This window comes from Urocitellus parryii, chromosome 10 (assembly GCF_045843805.1).
Source record: "Urocitellus parryii isolate mUroPar1 chromosome 10, mUroPar1.hap1, whole genome shotgun sequence".
Classification (NCBI taxonomy): Eukaryota; Metazoa; Chordata; class Mammalia; order Rodentia; family Sciuridae; genus Urocitellus; species Urocitellus parryii.
In genome coordinates, this window is record NC_135540.1 from 107,160,133 (window position 1) to 107,179,654 (window position 19,522).

At 37.9% G+C, this 19,522-nt stretch overlaps 1 protein-coding gene across 1 annotated transcript in view; it reads left to right on the forward strand.

Annotated features, from left to right (window-relative positions):
• The window catches only part of Fryl (FRY like transcription coactivator), a 232,914-nt gene that overhangs the window by 20,985 nt on the left and 192,407 nt on the right, over positions 1–19,522 (forward strand). Inside the window, exon 2 of the mRNA XM_077803150.1 lies at positions 16,092–16,275. The gene's annotated coding sequence lies outside the window, so the exon portion shown is untranslated. The remainder of the gene's footprint in view (positions 1–16,091; positions 16,276–19,522) is intronic.

Sequence of the window (19,522 nt, forward strand, 5' to 3'; positions counted from 1 at the left end):
AACTAATAAAAAATAGGTGATTCAAAGGCTACATTCCACGTGTTCTCTGTTGGTGTTGTAATTCACTTGTTCATTTGGGAGATAGTCATTTCTGAGATCTTCTGATACTGTCCCCCAACTCCCAGCCTTTTTATTTTTGAGACAGAATCTCACTAAATTGCTGAAGCTGTCTTTGAATCTGTAATCCTCCTGCCTCGGCCTCTCAAGTGCGGGATTATAGGCATGCACCACCGTGCTTGGCTAAAATGATCCCTTTTCAAAAAGGTCTCTCACAACTCCTACTGTCCTGACACTTGCCCCTGTGCTTCTTTTCTAGCTTTTCATAGTGTCTCTCACCTTTTCATACTCCATAATTTACTTATGGTGTCTGTTGTTTATTGTCACCCGCTGTTAACATGCTGACTCCATGAGGGCAGGATTCTTTATCTGTTATGTGCAATGACATATCTCAGCAGCCTAGGGACATAGCCTGAACATAGCCGATGTTCATATTTTTTTATGTATGTGTGTGCCTTATGCAAGACATTCATCTGTTTCCCATATGTATTGGGCAGAGGTGAGTGGACCAGGAATGGTGGGCTACCTCTGATGCAGTCAGTTTTGGTGTCTTGGGCAGTTCTAGTGTTCAATTGGGAGGAAACAGATCCATACACACATACACCCCTTCCCACGATGGCCAACTTTACTTCTCATGTTCTCTTGGCCAGAACTTTGTAGCAACAGCCAGTTATAAGGAAAGCTGGGAAATGTAATTTTTAAGTGGGTAGCCATGACTATAGCTAAAACTTGTGGGTTCTATTACTAAAGGAGGGGGAATGGAGATGAAGCTATAATAGGATGCTTGATAATTGACATAAGTGAACACTCACTTCTAGTGGGCTTCCTCTGTGCTGTTTCAAAATATCTGCATTTTATCTTTATGAAACCCTTTCACAATAGGTCCTTTGTTATCCACTTTTGGTAAGTGTAGAATTTAGAAGTAAATTTTTAATGGGAAGACTGATTTAAGTTGAGATTGTGGCATTGTCTTTGAAATAGCAATACACATATTATTGTTCATTTTCAACAATGTCCTCCTTTTGTTTTAATGGCAACCAAGCTGAAAACATTCTGTGTGAGGATTTGTGGAAACAATTGAAGTTAGAGCCAGCTGAGGCAGTCTTATCAAAAAGCTCTCAGGATTCTTCACGACTTTTGTGAATTTTGAATTCATCTCATTTCATTTTCTTTAACTCAAGTTAATGAGATGATCTTTGGTAAAATCCACATTGCTAACGATTCTGAATCCATGTACTGTTTTTAGTCTGGACAAAATATTAACAGATTGGAATAAAATAAGTTTTCAAGCAGTGTTCTATCTTGCCTACCCTCTTCACACTGGCAACTCGTTTACTATAGTACAAAGTTTTCAGTGAGAAAGATATTTCAAGAGTGGGGGTTCTTTTTAATATTTTCCCCAAAATAACCTTTAAGAAACGATTTTTTAAAAAAAAATTGTCTACTTTAAAATTATCTCCAACAAATACTGCCTTGTGAGGTTTAATCAGTTTGTTTTTAAGTCCTCCACATGTGAGTTACAAATGCAAGGAGGTTAGGGGCTGGGGTTGTGGCTCAGCAGTAGAGCGCTTGCCTAGTACGTGGGAGGCCCTGGCTTCCATCTTCTGCACCACATAAAAATAAATAAATAAAATAAAGGTATTTTGTCCAACTGCAACTAGAAAATAAATATTAAGAAACAAAACAAAACAAAAAATAAATGCACAGATGTTGTTACCCAACTCTTGCCCTGGAATTTTTTAGGGGGTGAATATATTTGCGTGGGGACTATCAGTCTCCCTCCCTCTCTTCCTCCCTCTTCTTTCCCTCATGTCTCCCACCCTCCCTTTTTTGTGTCTGTTTTTCTTCCCCCCCCCCCTCCTTAACTCATCTCCCTTCTCCAGTCCCCCACCCCATTGTGGGATCAGGGGAGGCTTCTGCTCTTTCAGTAGTTGGGCTGTCCTTGGTATCAATATTGCTGTGTGAAAAACCACCCCAAAACAGTGGTTTTAAACAAAAACAGTCTTTCATTTTGTCCATACACGTGGGAGTGGCCCAGGCTCCGCCAGGCGTTTCTCCTGTGACTTCTCTCTGGAAGCTACACTTGGGACAGTGGCTTGGGAGGAGGTCTTCTCTCACGTCTGGCCCTGGCCTGGGAACAATCAAGCTGCGGGGGACTCCCCTCTTTGAGTGTGCTCATCATGTGGTTTCTTCACAGGGTGGTCTGGATTAGTGGGACTCCTGAGGTGGCTCTTGGCCCCCAGAGGGTCTCTTCTGGCATGGCTCAGAACTGGACCTCCTCTGTGCAGCTTTCTGTGTGTGGAGGCATCTGCAAGACTTGCAGGTGATGGGGAGGGAACATAGGTCCACTCCTTGGCAGGAGGCCTCTCAAAGAATTTGCAGACCTGTTTTAAAACCACTGCCTGAGGCTTCCACTGTCATCTGTTAGAGTTAGACCAGTAAGTACCAGGGAAATCAGGCCCTTGTTAGGGAAGAGGACTGTGCCAGCTAACCACAGTGGCCCATTGTGGGGAAACACAAGTGTGCGTTCCTTTGCTGGCACATCCTGGTGTCCTTGCTTTATTTGAAACATTCCTTCACAGTTTTTTAAAAATAGAGTTTTAATCAATATGTAGTAATGGTACATATTTATGGGGTGCATGTGGTATTTCAGTGTCTGTATGCAATGTGCAGTGATCAGATCAAGGTAATTGGCATATCCATCACCTCAGATGTTCCTCCTCTCTGTGTTGGGAACATTCAAAAACCTTCTCTACTAGCTCTCTCCTCCACAATTTTTAATGAACTTATGTCTTTTCAGTAGTTCCAAATTTTATTTTTGACATTGTACTTGGCTCAAGACTTGTAGAAATCCTTGAGTCATCTCTCTTTTTAACCACCATGGTTTTTAAGCTGCTCCCAGACACTGAGTACCTGCTTCACACTGGATACTTTGATTTGATCATCTAAATGCCTCTCAACCTGTTTTTCTCCCTTGCTGGTCACATCATCACTGCCTTAGGACAGGCCTTCATAGTCTCTCACCTAGGTCCCTCTGTTCTCTCCAATGTCTTTCCTTCCTTCCTCTAGTGCCTGCCACTTGGATGGATTTTTCTGAAACTCACTGTGTTCCCTGGGTTCAGCACTCTTTGGGGTCGTCTGTCCATGGTCCTTTGCGTGTGTGGACCCATTACTTTTCTGACTTGTTTCCAACAAAATCAGACCCTGTTTCTTGCCATTGCCTGCAAATGCACATGTTGCTCTAGCCACACTGAATTTCTCACTGTACTTCTAACTTCCTGGGTGGTCTTTTACTCTTTGCCCCCTCTTCACTGCCCTTTCTCTCTCTTTATGGAGAGGAAGAGAGAGAAGCACTGTTTGGAAATGTGTTCTTTTTAAGAACACATTTCCAAAATGTGTTCTTTAAAAACTATTTCTTTTTTCTTTTTTCTTTTTTTTGTGTGTGTGGTGTTGGGGATCGAACCCAGAGCCTTGTGCATGCAACTGAGCTACATCCCCAGTCCAAAAACTAGTTTCTTATTGAGTGCAAATCACATGATTTCATACTATATAATGGGGTGAAAGATGTTGAGAATTTTATAGTAAACTTTTTAATCTTTTGCAAATAGTGCAATTGTGGTAAACACAGTAGAAACCTTTCCTTGTCTATAATGATCCCTATCATTAGACTAAGTATAGGATTTTTAGAACAATTTCTTTTCTCCAGTGAGAGATTTTAGTCCTGTGGTATGGTTTCACATGTCACTGTTAAGTGAGATGTTTCTCTTTAATGCAGTTTATAGTCATTCTCTCAGATGTCACAGTTTCTACTTAGCTGCTTTGCTGCCTTGAATTTCTTTTTGAAGTGGGCATATGCAACTAATTTGTTGACTTTCTTTGTTATTCCATTCTCTGAAGACTCTTTGAAGCTCTCTCTATAACTTAATGACTTTGAACAATTAAAGGTTAATTAACTTATGAATTGACATTTTTCCCTTGTCATTTATGATTCTCCTTGGTTTCCTCTGGCATGCTTGCTTTTCTTTCTTTTCTTTCTCATATAACAACTTTATTGAAGCATAATTCACATGTACCATAAAATTCACTCTTTTAAAGTATTCCATCTAGTGGATTTTAGCATATTCACAGAATTGTGTAACCATCTCACCAACTAATTTTAGAACATTTTTTATCACCCCCAAAAGAAATTCCTTACCCATTAGCAGTCATCTTCTTCCCCACTAATTTACATTCTATTTCTATAGATTTGTTCACATTTTTTAAAAAGCGTTCTTAGTAAATACTCTTATTGACTAAATAATTGAAACACTTCTTTTAGATACTAACCAAGCTTATATGGATGAAGGTTCTCCAGAGAAGCTGAACCAAGTGTGTGTGTGTATAGAGGTTTTTGTTATAGTAGGTATGCAGTGGCATTATTGTAGGGACATATTAGGCAAGGCACCAAAGATAGCAGGAAACAGTTTTATTTGGCTGTAGCCAGGTTCAGAGGGCACAGCTTTTGCTGTAATCAATTAATCCCCTGAACCCCGAGTTCAGGGAGTTTCAGAGTTTTATACCCAGCATGTAAGGGGAGGGGCTCAGAAGTTCACAGTCTGCAAAAGTTCACATAAAAGCAGCTTTTTCTTTCACTGTTCTAGGCAAGTTAACTCTTCAAGGACAACACCTGAGAAGGGGAGAGCTTCATCTCCCCTTCTTTTCCTCCCTCTGCCAGCTGTTACCATGGAGCCCATTTGTAACTTATCTTAAAAATGTAGACATCTCTGTGAAGCCCAGCTCAAGGCCAGAGGCCTTGTTTGCACATTTCTTCAAAATGCTATACTGGATATGTTTGTGAAAAACTAGTAAGGGGGTATCCAGCACCTGGAATGCTGGTATCTTCTCCGCCAGTGGCCAAGTAATCAGGGTGACACGAAAATAGGAAGTTTATCTACATTGGATTCTTTTGCAGAGACTCTTTTGCTGACAGAATAAAATCAGCCTAGGTGAAGATTTCTGGAGAGGCCCAGTTAAGACTTTTCAGTGAAGAAAGGGGGTGCCACTTCAGTATCTTATTGTCATCTTAACTTAAATTTCCCCAATGCCATATGATAGGGAACATTTTTTCGTATGTATATTAGCCATCCTTATATCATCTTGATGACATGACTGCTTAGATCTTTGATCCTTTTTAAATCAAACTGTTGGTCTTTTATTGCTGTTGGATTTTAAGAGCTCCTTATATTTTGTATGCCATTCCTTTATCAGATAAATGTTTTGCAAGTATTTTCTCCAAGTTTGTTGACTGTCTTTTCAATCTCTTGCCTTTTGCCGAGCAGAAGGTTTGATTTCAATGAAGTCCGTCTTATCATTCTTTCTTTCATGGATCCTGCCTTTTCTGTTGTATCTAAAAATTATTGCCAACTTAAAGGTCACATATATTTTCTCCAGTGTTTTTTTCTAGGAGCTTTAAAAATTTTGCATTTTACATTTAAGTTTGTGATCCATTTTGAGTTAATTTTTGTTGAGGATGTGAGGTCTATCTAAATTCATTTTTTTTTTTTTTACATTTGTATGTCCGGTTGTTTTAGCACCATTTGTTGAAAAGTTTATTGTTTCTCCATTGTATTGCTTTTGCCTCTTTAAGATCACTTAGCTATATTAATGTGGGTACATTTCTGGGCTATTTTGTATTGTTGACCTATCTGTTCCTTTGCCAATGCCACACAGTCTTGATTACTTTAGATTTATGGTAGCATTGGCCTGGGTAATATCAGTATTCCAACTTTGTTCTTCCCCTTCAATATTATGTAGGTTATTCTGGGTCTTTTGACTCTCTATATAAACTTCAGGATACAGTTTGTCAGTATCTATGAACTAACTTGCTGGAATCTTTTTTGTTTTTTTGGTGTCACTGAGCCACATCCCCAGCCCTTTTTGTATTTAATTTAGAGAGGATCTTGCTGAGTTGCTTAGGGCCTTGCTAAAATTGCTTAGACTGACTTTGAACCATGATCCTCCTTTCCTCAGCTGCCCAAGACATTTGGGTTACAGGTATGCGCCACCGTGCATGGCACTTGCTGGAATTTTGATTTGGATTAAATTGAATCTAGGGATCAAGTTGGGAAGAAATGACATCCTAACAATATTGAATTTTTTTATCCATGAACATGGACTACCTATTTAGTTCTTCCTAGATTGTTTCATCAGAGTTCTTTAGTCTTCCTTACATACATATGTTGTTAGAATATTTAATTCTAGGTAATTTATTAAATTTATATCTAAGTATTTTATTTTGGGATGTTGCTAATATAAATGATATTATGTTTTTAATGTGAAATTCCACTTATTCATTCCTGATACAGCTGACTCATAATGCTTTGATTTTCAACTTTATGATAGTGTGAAAGTGATGGGCACTTTTTAGAATCCATACTTCAACTTATGAATTTTGGTCTTTTCCATGGCTAGGGATATGATGCTTTTATGATGCTCTGTGGTGGCATTGAGCTGCAGCCACATAATCATGAGGGCAAACAATTGATAGTCTACAGAGTACTGTGTTGCCAGTGTTTTTCTTTGATAATAGATATTAAATAAATTACATGAGATATTCAACACTTTATTATAAAATGGGCTTGGTGTTAGATGATTTTACCCAACTGTAGGCTTGTGTAAGGAAGGATTCGTAGATTAAGCTCTGATGTTTGGTAAGTTAGGTGTACTAAATGCATTTTTTTTTTTAAAGTCATTTTATTTTTTAATTTTTTTTTTTTTGAGAGAGAGAGAGAATTTTTAATATTTATTTTTTAGTTTTTGGTAGACACAACATCTTTGTTTGTACGTGGTGCTGAGGATCGAACCTGGGCCGCACGCATGCCAGGCGAGCGCGCTACCACTTGAGCCACATCCCCAGCCCCTAAATGCATTTTGACTTATGGTATTTTCAACTTACTATGGAATCTGTCAGGATGTAACCCTGTCATATGTAAAGGAACATCTTTAACCAATATGCTAGTCGAGCTAGGTTAGCATATGCTGCAACGAAAGCAATTCCCTCTCCATGGCTTAAAACACAAAAGATTTATTTCTCTTATCAAGTCCATGTCTTCCAGAGCAAATTACCTTTCCATAAAAGGCTTAGCATTACACATTAACACAGACGCCGGCCACATTGATTGTTGAGACCAACAGTTAAATCTTTCTGCTGGAAGTTTATAAATCACTCTACTTATATTTCTTTGGTTGATACTTTTCCCTCGTTTCAGGAGGGAAAAGAAAAGTACAATCCTCCATAAAGCTGATAAAGAGAGGAGAAGTGGATAATGCTGTTAATGTGTGTGTGTGTGTTTTTTGAGAGAAAGCTTTAGTGTCTCTAAACCCGATTTGTAAGCGCTTCTTGGGTAAGTCTGACTACCACTCCATCACTCTAAAAATGAGCAGCTATCTTAGAAAAGCAACTGGTTTTTTGCCTTTCACACCTGTGTTTAGAAGTTTGCCAAATTTGGCAGGTATAAGGAACTGGTGAATTTTTGTGAATTTCAATGATATCCACCAGTTCTCTGCATAAGACTGGTGATTTTTAAAATTCTAAACACATTATGTAGTGCTGATAAATAGCATCAGCTCTGTCATAGTTTGGCTGTGACAGAGTTTATATTTCCTCTTTCCTTCACTTAAGGGACAGGAGGAGTCTATTGAGGTTGATTTAGTTTTAATGAATTTGATGGATGGATGGATGGAAGAGGGGTTGAGTGTGATCCATTTTCTTCTGGGGCTTACTTTTGTGGCCTGGATTGGCAGGAAGCTCTAGATTATAGCAGGTTAGGGCAGGTTGCTTCTCTTTTCTCCTCCTTGTACCTACCTAAAATATTTTTGTGGAAATTCAGAATTTCTAATGATGCTTGAATTCTCTCTTATGGATTAAGTCATGTTAGGATAGCAGAATATGGAACTAAGTCATTTTAGGTCATCAGCTGAGTGTTTCACCTCCTTTTAAGCTAGTTTATGTATAGGTTGATCCAGGTATTTCATAGGAATAAAGGAAGCAATTTAAATTCTCTTAGTTTCCGGAGAAATTAGGTTGTATCTCAACATGATGTAAGAAAAGATACAAAAACGTGTTGGATTTATGTGTTGAGAGCAGCAAGCAAGTTCTCCTCCCTTCCTGTCATTCTGCACTACTCTAAACTCCTCATAATGCAGTAAAGTGGGAATTTTATGATATTAATATTTATTGAATAAAATGTTTGCAAGATTTTGCTAAATTTTTTAGTGCCTATTTATTATCCTGGGCAGCATTTATTTAATAAAAAAAAATGTTTATTGAGAGCAAGAGGAAAGCTGGTGTGTCTGGAATGTGGGAAAGGAAAGGGCAGAGAGATCATGGATTTTTTTCCCCCTGTATTTGATATAGAGTATTTTCAGTATGGTTGGAGCGACTGCACTGATACTCTACAAAGATTGCCTTGGTTCCTCTGTGGAGAATTGAGGCTGTAGTGGATACAGAGCTATCATTTAAGAATCAACTTTGAGCCAGAGATGATCATGGCTCTGGCTGGAGTGGCGGCCAAGGATAAGGAGAGAAGTGGTCAGATTTAGGACTTACAGTATTTTAAAGACAAGGTTGACAGAACTTGCTGATGGATTGTTTTGGGGGATGCAGGGAAATAAATGTGCTTGCCAGATTTTTGGCCTTAGCAATTAGAAGAATGATGATGTTATTTACTCAAGGTACACTGCTGGAGGTAGGTAAAGAATTTAGTACATCAAGAGTTGAATTTGAGATGCTTTTCGATGTCTTGTCGGACAGTTGACTGCAGAGAGCACTGACCTCTGAGCTAGAGATTCTCTCCATCTGCTGATAAAACTCATGTTTGAACTTAAGCCCTTGGGGCCAGATAAGACCACATAAGAGTAAATGTCAGTGGACAGGAGGTTGGGAACTGACCCTGGGTTCCCTAACATTGAGTTTGGGGAGAAGCAGAGGAAGAGAAGCTCATGAGGAAGAGGAAGAAAACCAGGAGAGCACATGGCATTTTGTAATCTAAGTGAAGGAGGTGGGACAGACATGCTGCTTTTGAGTGGAGGAAAATGAGGACTGAACATTGACCTTTGGATTTCATGAGGCGTGGAGGGCACTGACTAGTGGTCCTGGGGACTGTAGAGGTAGAAAGCCTTGGATAGCAGAAAGAATGAGAAGAGGGAGTGAGAGAATATCAGGGGAGCAGAGAATGCAGCATTAGCAGGAAGGAGTTTTGTGACAAAGGGGGGCTTTTTTTCCCCCTCCTTAACGTAGAAAAAAGTATGATATAGTCTGTTTTCATGCTGATGTGCGCGATCATTTAGGAAGGGAGAAAAAAGGTGTTTTGTCACCTTGACGCTGCTGTTTTCCACTTTAAAGACTAGTTTGGAGATGGCTGGGAAATTGGAAGTTCTATGTCCCCCACTGTCCTCAGGGAGCCCTTGTAGTTTTCATTTATTTTTCTCCTTTTGGCTTGCTTAGTCTTATTGTGTATGGTGATAGATGTTTATCTTTCACATTTCTGGTAAATGGTGATTATTAGGAAGTTGAACCAATTGTGTCTGAAAAATGCAAAAGACATTTAACGGGGAATGTGTTTCCCAAGGCCCATTGTTTACCACCAAAAGGAAGCCACTGACTTCTTGTTACATCAGTAAGATAAAATTATTTTGTGAACACAGAACTTCTTTTATGACTGACATTTTTCATACTGTGTTCAGATGAAATTATTTTATGAAAACAATAAGTTAATGGAAATTGTAGACTTTTGTGGGGATTTAAAGGAAGTGAAAGCTTTTTTTTTTTTTAAATAGTAATTTCTCTTCATCGTATTTTAAATCTTTCTAATTGTGTAGGAGGTGGCTCTCATTTCCATTATGAAAAATATAGCTGGAGAACTTAGAAAATGTATTTTTTAATAATTTCTTGAACATATTTAAGGTGTAAGTAGATCATGTTTCACAACCTACTGTCTTTTGTTCCATTACAAATTCATGTTTATTAAAAAAAAAAAGTCCTCAGGTCAAGTTTGATTAAAAACAACAAAAATTTATAGAAGATGAAGATTTAACAATAGATTTGGGCTTGCTAGAGACCAGACTTCTTGAACCATCAGTCTTCTCAGTTGAAATTTTATCCTCCACTCTTGACTTCCACTGTCCCTGACTCCCCACTCCAAAAAGCAAACAAAACCAACCAGTAAGTGTGGGGTTTCTTGTAATAGTAATAAATTCTTCCACTTCCTGAGTATCTAAGAAATGTGCACACGGGTGACACTCTGAACAACCAGAGTTTAGACGATGCTTGGGTTATAAGTTTCGTGTACCCTGCCCCTCCACTCTCTGCCTGTTGGTCGCTGGGTTGGTTTGAGGTCAGTGTCCTTGAATAGTTAAATTCTAGTTAAGGAGAGGCAATAAGGAATGAAATAGTTAAATACAAATTAGCATATGTCAGGTAGCCATAAACTCTGTGGTGAAAACAAAAATGGACATAGGGTAGTGATATGTGTGGCCTCCTTTGTTTTTTTTCTCTTTTGTCAATTGGGAGTCTTAATAATCTAGCTTGTTAGAAGTTGTGGACTTCAGTGATATGTAAAGTGCACCTAGCAGAATACCTGATAATCAAATGCATGTTACTCTCCTTTTCCCTTTCTTTCTGTAATTTGAGTCATCTGCATCTCTAGTGTCGTGTCACATAATATACCTCAGGTGGAGGATGTTTATATCTTGTCCTTGTGTGGTTTTGAAGGTCTTGTTGAAAGAGTACAGAACAACATAGATGAACCTTGAGGACTTGAGCTTAGTGAAATAACTCAGTCACAGAAGGACAGATGCTGATTCCAATTTAATGAGATACTTCCAGTAATCAACCTAGGGAGAGCAGAAGGGTGATTGCAGAGGCTGGGGTAGAAGGAAAGGGGAGTTACTGTGTAATGGGTATGGAGTTTCAGTTTTGCAAAATGAAAAGAGTTCCAGAGTGGCTGGTGGTGATGATTGTACAACAGTTTGAGTGTACTTACTGTGCACTTAGAAATGGTTAGAATGACAAATTATATGTTACATGTATTTTATCACAGTTAAAAAAAAAAAAGTAGATGGTAAGGCTATTGATTTGGTAAGCCCCCTCCTCCCCCCTTTCTAGTAGATATTACTGAATCAAGAAACTAATATGAATCATGAAATAGTGTTATGGTTTAGATATGAGGTGTCCCCAAAAGCTTATGTGTGTGACAGTGCAAGAAAAAGTGAAATGATTGGGTTATGAGAGCCTTAACCTAATCAGTGCATTAATGCACTTAAATGGATTAACTAACTGGGTGGTAACTGTAGTCAGGTAGGGTGTGGCTAGAGAAGGTAAGTCATTGGGGGCATCTTACCTTTGAGGGTATGTTTTGTCCCTGGTGACCAGAGCTCTGTTTTCTGATTGCCATAACCTGAGCTGCTTTCTTTCTCCGTGCCCTTCTGCCATGATGTTCTGCCTCACCTTGGACCCAGAGCAATGGAGTTGATAGTCTTTGGACTGAGATCTCTGAAACTGTGAGCACCAGATAAACTTTTCCTCTTCTAAAATGGTTGTTGTCTGGTCTTTTGGTTATATCGGCAAAAATAGCTGACTAAAACAAGTGGGTTGCTGTTCTTGTATCATGAATCTATGTGAGAAATTCCATAAAATGAAAATTTGATCAGAAATTTTCATCATTTTAACTTTGAGATGTTTTGGATTTTATAAATGTTTGCTTGTAGAACAAAGAGCATAGTGTGGATGGAAAAACATTTTCTATTGTTTTGTCAATGAAAAAATATTTATTGGGCACTCATTGTGTTGAATGAACAACAGTAACAGCATATGCTGAGTGATATCTGCCAGCTATTGTTCTAAGTTTACACTTACCAGTACTGATATTTATAACACTTTATAATCTTCATAAAACAGCCTCAAAGGTATTCTCATTGTGCAACTTAGAAACCTGAGGCTCTTGAGGAAGTGATTTTTACTTTGAAAATGAGTTTGGATTCCATTGCAGACATGGATTGAGGGCAGTCCAGGTGGCCGAAAGTGGATCTGGGTGAAGGGATGATTGGGATGTATTTGCACAGAGCAAAGAGCTCAGCCCGAAGTCCAGGTAATCTTTGGGAGACTGGCTAAGTGGTTTAGTCTCTTTCTTTAGAATCTTGACTCCCAGGACAGTGAGGTTTTGGATTTTAGTCTGTAGCTATCAAGAGCATGGATTTACCATACCAGTGAGTGTTGTGACTGTAGTTGTGCACTGGGAATCAATATCTGAGATGCATCAGAGTACTGACAGAGGAGAGGTAGACACTAGTTAGCATGACTCCTTAAAGTTTTCTTGGTAGGGTGTTTTAACACTGCAGTGGTTGAAGCCGGAGTGCAATGACTGGTAGTTGAAGAATAAGTTAGAAAGAAGAGGCACAAATGTGGTCATGAGAGGAAATGTAGAGTCTGTGGAGGAACATGAACGTAAGTGAGAGACTTTTTCCTGTTGTGGTTTTAAATTTTTTATTTTTTTTGCATAAAATAATGGTCAACTAAATATATAGGTTTAGGTGTGAAAAGGGAGGAGTTTTTAGAGGTCTGTGTTAAAAAAGGCCTTCACAAGTGGAAGCTAAGTGCACAGGAAGGAGGGACTTCATTAGCTTTCCTTTGAATTTGAAGGGTCAACATGGGGCCACCTCTTCCTGTTCAGAGATGAGGGTATCTGAAGAGATTATAGGAACTTGAGTAGAAAAATTAACCTCTAAGAGGGGACTGACTAGGTCCATCATCACTCTTTTGAGTGTGACATAGAATGATAGTAATGTAATTTTATTTGTCTTTTATACAAATAATTTACATAGATTAGAAGCTCTCTTACAAAATATTGATTGTATAATATACTGGCATTTGGGTTGTTTAAACAGAGAATCTGTTTAAAACGAAGAGGAAAGATACATACCTTAAATATTTTATGATTAACTGTATAAATGTTTATGGTTCACCAATCCGTATAGTAAAGTTTGTTTCTGTAGAATGTTTTTAGAAGGGCTTGTCTCCTAGATCATATGACTAAACTTTTATAAAGTATATCTTTTTATACTCATTTTTGATGCAATATGTAATTAAATTGCATAATTGTTGTAAATTCAACTGACATAAACATATTTTGGGACAAACACAATTTACTCCTGGTGTGGGCATGCAGCTCTGTTGGAAGAAAAATGTGATGGTGTGTCAGAGAGAATTCACTCTCACTCCCCCAAGGAAATTGAAATTCAGAAGTTGTGACTTATCTATGGTTTAGCAAGAATATGCTTTTATTTTTAAATCCATTGCTTTTCCAGAGTTGCAAGATAATAAGGAATAATGTTCAATATCGTCTATAGACTATAGCTTTTTCTTTTCAACTTTTTTTTTAAGAGAGAGAGAGAGAGAATTTTTAATATTTATATTTCAGTTTTCGGCGGACACAACATCTTTGTTTTGTATGTGGTGCTGAGGATCGAACCCGGGCCGCACGCATGCCAGGCGAGCGTGCTACCGCTTGAGCCACATCCCCAGTCCCTAGACAATAGCTTTTTAAAAAAGGAGTAGTTTTATTGAAATATAATAAATAAATAAATATAATATAATTTCATACTACTACAAGTAACTAATTAAATTTTTTAGTTTTTAAACTCAGGGGTGCTTTACCATTAAACTTCTTCCCTGGTCCTTTTGTTTTTAATTCTGAGACAGGGTCTTGTTAAGTTGCTGAGACTGATCATGAATTTGCATTCATCCTGCCTCAACCTCTTGAGTCTCTGGAATTGTAGGCATGTGCCACTGCACCCAGCCAAATAACTAATTTAAAGTGCACAATTTGAGGTAGTTATGTATTTACAAAGTTGTATACTATCACCCAAATTGACTTTTAGAATGTTTTCATCCCAAAAGAAATCGTATACTAATTAGCAGTTATTCCCCATCTTTTCTCTTTTGGCTGTAGGTGACCAGTAATCTATTTTCACTTTCTATAGAATTGCCTATTCTTGGCATTTCATATAAATGCAATCTTGTTAAATATAGGGTTTTATGAATGGCTTCATTCACTTAGCATAACATTTTAAAAATTTATCAATGTTGTAACATGTATCAGAACTTTCTTTTTGTAACAGAATAATATTCCATTGGGTGGGTATGCCACATTTTATTTATCCATTTATGGATTAGATGACATTTAGGTTGTTTCTATCATTTGACTATTGTAAATGATTTTACTAATGAATATTTATTTTTTGTGTGGATGTCTGTTTTCATTTCTGTTGGGTGTATACCTGGGAGTAGAATTGCTGGTGTTATGTTCAACCTTTTAGGAACTGCCAGACTTCCCCTAATTACCTGTACCATTTTACATCCCTGCCAGCAGTGTCTGAGGCTCCAACCACATACTTGCTAACACTTGTTATCTGTCTTTTTGATTATAGCCATCAGTCTCAGTCAGTGTATGTTGGATTGCTACCAGTAGCAGAGAACAGTGTTCTTTTGAAGGACAAGGAAATAACTTAAGTTGTCATTTGACTTTTCAGGAAAGTGACCTCATTATACTGATATAAATCAGTGTAATGATATAGATCAGTATAATCTATATACCTATATCTATCTATAGGTATTTTTCCGAAAGAAGGAGGAAAGAATGTGAATTAATTTTGAGAATTATAAAAAATTAATTTTATTCGAACATTCACATGTCAGAAGTCAAAAGATTCGTTCTCTCATCCTGTTTCCTTATTGTCCTTTCTAGGTAACCATTTGACCAATTTCTCATGTTATCATTACAGTGCTTTTGTACTTTTTCTTCTCTTCCCTTTTTGTTAAATGCAGACAATAATTTTTTTTTTGTGTGTGGGGGGGTATAGGGGATTGAACCCAGAGATGCTTAACCACTGAGCCACATTTCTAGCCCTTTTTAAAAACATTTTTTATTTAGAGATAGGGTCTCCCTGAGTTGCTTAGGGCCTCGCTAAGTTGCTGAAGTTGGCTTTGAACTCAAGAGCCTCCAGCCTCAGCCTCCCAAGCTGCTGGGCTTATAGGCAAGTGCCACCACACCAAACCAATAACATTTTTTAAAAACACAGAATATAGCATGTTATTTGTACCTTGCTTATTTAATATAGTGTAGTGCCACAGTGATCTTCCTCTCTCATTTTATGGTTGCTTGGAATCTCCTTTTATGAATTCCATAGGTGATTTTACCAGTCCTCTTGAGTTGTTTTCCATGTTTTACTTTTTCAAGTAATACCATAATAATCTTGCTGTACAACTGTCTTTCTGCAAGTGTCCAGTTTTATTTGTAAGATGGTTTCCCAGGAAGAGGATTTCTGGGTCAAAGAGTCAATGTATTAGTCACCTTGTTGACATTGACCCTGCCACCAGCAATGGAGAGCACCTGTCTCCTAGGGACCTTTTCAGAGAAAGGCTTGGTAGACACTGTCATGGTCCTTGTGTTATCAAGAAGCAGGTAATTCTGATTCACATTTTCTTTAAGATAGTGAGGAGTTTGTAATCTACTCAAAGGGTTTTATAGGTGGTGAAAAACATTTAAGTTAGAACCCTTGAAAGATGAATTCTCAGTCTTTTATTTTCTCCAGATAGTTTCTCTGAAGAGTTGAGATATTTTAATTTTACTTTTTGCTGGTGATTGAACCCAGGGCCTCATGTGTGTGAGGAATGTGCTCCACCTATATGTTCCTAGCCCTGAGGAAAAATAAAAAAATTTTGCTTTGCTTTTGAATATTTTTTATAAGTTTTTTTTTTTTTTGTGTGTGTGTGTGTATGTGTATGGTGCTGGGGATTGAACCCAGGGCCTTGTGCATGCAAGGCAAGCACTCTACCAACTGAGCTATATTCCCAGCCCTGTAAGCTTTTCTTGACCAAATTCTCAATTATAATTCTAATTTCACTTGTGATATGTTATGTGACAGCTGCTAAAATGTTAACTTTGGTTTGAGGCATGGCTGTTATTAATAACCAACCATACTTCCTTCTTCTGTTTTAGATCTTCCAGCCTTCAACATTCCCTATTCTGCTCCATACATGGAGAATCACCGCTGCTTTGCCCCAGGTGCCCACTTGAGTGCCTGTAAAGTACAAGCTACAGATTGAAGAAGCTTCTAGATGGATCCTTTCCAAATTTGGTGTCTTTTCTATAAAATCTGTGCCTCAATAGCTATTTCTAAGTGGTAAGTATAAGTACTTTTTTTTTTTTTTAGGAATAGTAGAAATTTGTAAACCAATTATTGGTTGGATTGCTTGCTTCCTTTTCTGGGCCTTCTCTTTATATACAAGCTAATACTTACACTTTTTTTCTTTTCACTGAGTTTTCCTAAATCACATCTAAAAGTAGCAGTAGCATTAGGTTTTTGGAGGCTTTAAAAGATTCTTTCCACATTACATTCTGGGTGCCGTATAATATGTAATATTTATAAAGAATAAATATAAACTAAGTGAACAGCTTTATGCCTGTGTACTTTATATGTTCTCTTTAATCCCTTATTGTAAGGCTGAGGAAGTATATCCTATTACTGTCTTTTCCTATCTATTTATATTTTGAACCCATTGAATCAAGAAGATCCTCTTACCTCCTGGTGATTGCGAATTACGCACATATTTATGGAGAAAATAAGAGAGGTTTGTAATGCCAGCTCTTTTTATTGCACGGCATTATCTGTGCCTTTTCATATTTTAACATTTTTCCTGATGCATAGATGACAGTTAGCCAACCCATTTTCCGGGCATCGCTGAGGTTTGCTCAGAACACATCTGCAACTTGGGGTAGAGGAGGAAAACTGAGCTGAAATGGGATATCTTAAAAATGGAAGGATTGAAGTAGGCTCAGGTTGAGCCAGTTAATAAATATTTGCCAAATGCCTGCTATATGTGAATGAAAATACATAGTGACATTTATAGTAAAGAAGTCACCAGATGGGAACTGTGGGATTAGATGAGAATGGATGGTGGATAGGTAGAGAATGGGGTATATTTTGGCTCTTCTTCTCATCATTAACCACATAGAGTTCTGGAGTGCAGAACTAATGAATTAGCCTTGCTAAACCTCATTTTTCTCATCTATGAAATGAATGAATTAGACTAAATGATTTTTAAGTGTTTTGAAGTTAATGAATAAATTGGTAGTTTTTTTTTTTGAGGATATGTGTCCTTCTATGTCCTATCTGATAGATACATTTTTCATTAAATTATGGGGAAAGAATAAGGTCCCACTATTAAAATGTTTTTCACAAAACCTTTCTGTTTTGAAGTTGATCTCTTTTATTCTTTTCTTTCTGCCTTCTTAGCCTTCTCTTACGACCTCTAGAACTTTCCTCCATTTGATCCAGAAGTCTTTCCATTCACGCTTGTATTGTACGATATTAATGGCTCTCATCTTGTATCCTTGCCGTGTCTTGTGTTCATTATTTTCACTTTAATAATTGTCCATCAGTGATTCCAGTGCTAGGATCCTGTTATAGTTTGGATATGAGGTATCTCCCAAAAGCTCCTGTTAATGCAGGAATATTCAGAGGTAAAATGATTAGACTGTGAGAGTCCATCCTAGTTTGAATGGTAGCTGTAGACAGGTGGGAGGTAGGTGGGCTGTGGCTGCTGGAGGAGGTGGATCATTGAGAGAGCCCTGGAAGGTACCTCTTCCCTGTTCCCCCCTCCCTGCCACTTCCTGACCTGCCATGAGCTGAGCTGTGTTTTTCTGTTGGGTTCTTCCCCCATGATGTGCTGCCTCAACTTGGGCCACCTTGAGCAGTGGATTTGGCCATCTATGGACTGAAACCTCAAACCATAAGCCCAAATACAGTTTCCCTCCCCCAAGTTGTTCTTGTTGGGTATTTCAGTCACAGTGACAAAAATATGATTAAAAACAGATCCTTAAAAAAAAAAAAATCAGATAGCTTCTGAAGGAAATTTAGGAGAAGGGTGTGATTCTTCTTCAGTAGCTGAAATTCACGAGTAAATTGGCGTTGGTTCTCTAGGACTGCAACCCCCATGTTCTGTGTACTCCTCACTCCCAGCACTGCCACCTCCCACCTCATCATTACTAGGAATGCACAGGTTCATTCCTAAGGTATTGAAAAGGAGGTCTTCTTTTTACTTCAGGATTTTTTTTTTTTTAAATGTCTGAAGAAAATTTTGCCTTATTTAAAATTTTCATTATGGAAAATTTAAAACATGAAAAAATAGACTAATAACCCAATGCAGTGGCACATGCCTATAATCCCAGCAGCTCAGGAGGAAAGAAGATCACAAGTTCTAGGTCAGCCTCAGAAATTTAGACAGACTTTGTCCCGGAAAAAAAAAAAAAAAAAAAAAAAAAAGGGCTGGGGTTGTAGCGTCAGCTGTGGAGCACTCGCCTAGCATGTGTGAGGTGCTAGGTTCGATCCTCAGCACCACATAAAAATAAATAAATAAAATAAATGTATTGTGTTCAACTACAACTAAAAAAAAAACAAAGCAAACAAAAATCCCCCAAAACCACTGAAGATATAGGTACATGCTAGAACACCTCTGGATTCAATCCCCAATGTTGCACAAAATACCAAAAATTTAACAAGACAACAAAAACACAGACTGATATAAGGAATCCTTGTGTACTCATCACCCAGTTTCAGTAATGATCAAGTCATAGGCAGATTGTTCATACATCCTGCCAACTTTCTTCTCATGCCTGTATTATTTTAAAGTAAATCCTAGATATCATAAAACTTTTCATATATATACTTAAGACTCTTAGTGATAATGGTATTATGGTTATATTTTCTATTTAAAAAAGCAAATTCCAGGGCTGAGGATATAGCTTAGTTGGTAGAGTACTTGGCTTGCATGCACAAGGCCCTGGGTTCAATCCCCAGCACCACTAAAAGAAAAAAAAAAAAAGAATGTAAATTCTAGCATCACAAATGTCCAGTTAATCTTGATACTGATTCTCTGGTACATTTTAAAAACATTTGGTTTGATTGGATCAGGATGTGTATGAGCACCTCCCTTCCATTGCAGTTAGCTGATTTTTCTCAAGTTTCTTCCTCCCCTGTTCCCATTCCCCTTTTGTTTAAAGGGATGTTCCTGATTACATTCCTGTGAAGTAATTTACTCACCTGTCTTTCTGTCCCCTAATAATTGGTGCAGTAGTTGGACTTGATCATGTTCAAGTACAGTTTCTTTGGCCAGTCTGTCTTAGCGGGAATCTGGTAAGAATCAGCCCACAACATCTAGCTGTCTGGTTTCTCTTTGTACTGAGCACCAATGGCAATTAGGTCAGGGGTTGGCAATTTTTTTTTTTTTTTCTGTAAGTGGATAGTTAGTACATGTTTTAGGCTTTGTGGGCCAGCTGCTGTCCTCTGTTATACTGCTCAACTGCTAATGTTGATGGGAAAGCAGCCACAGACAAAACATAAATGAACAGATGTAGTGGAGTTCTAATAG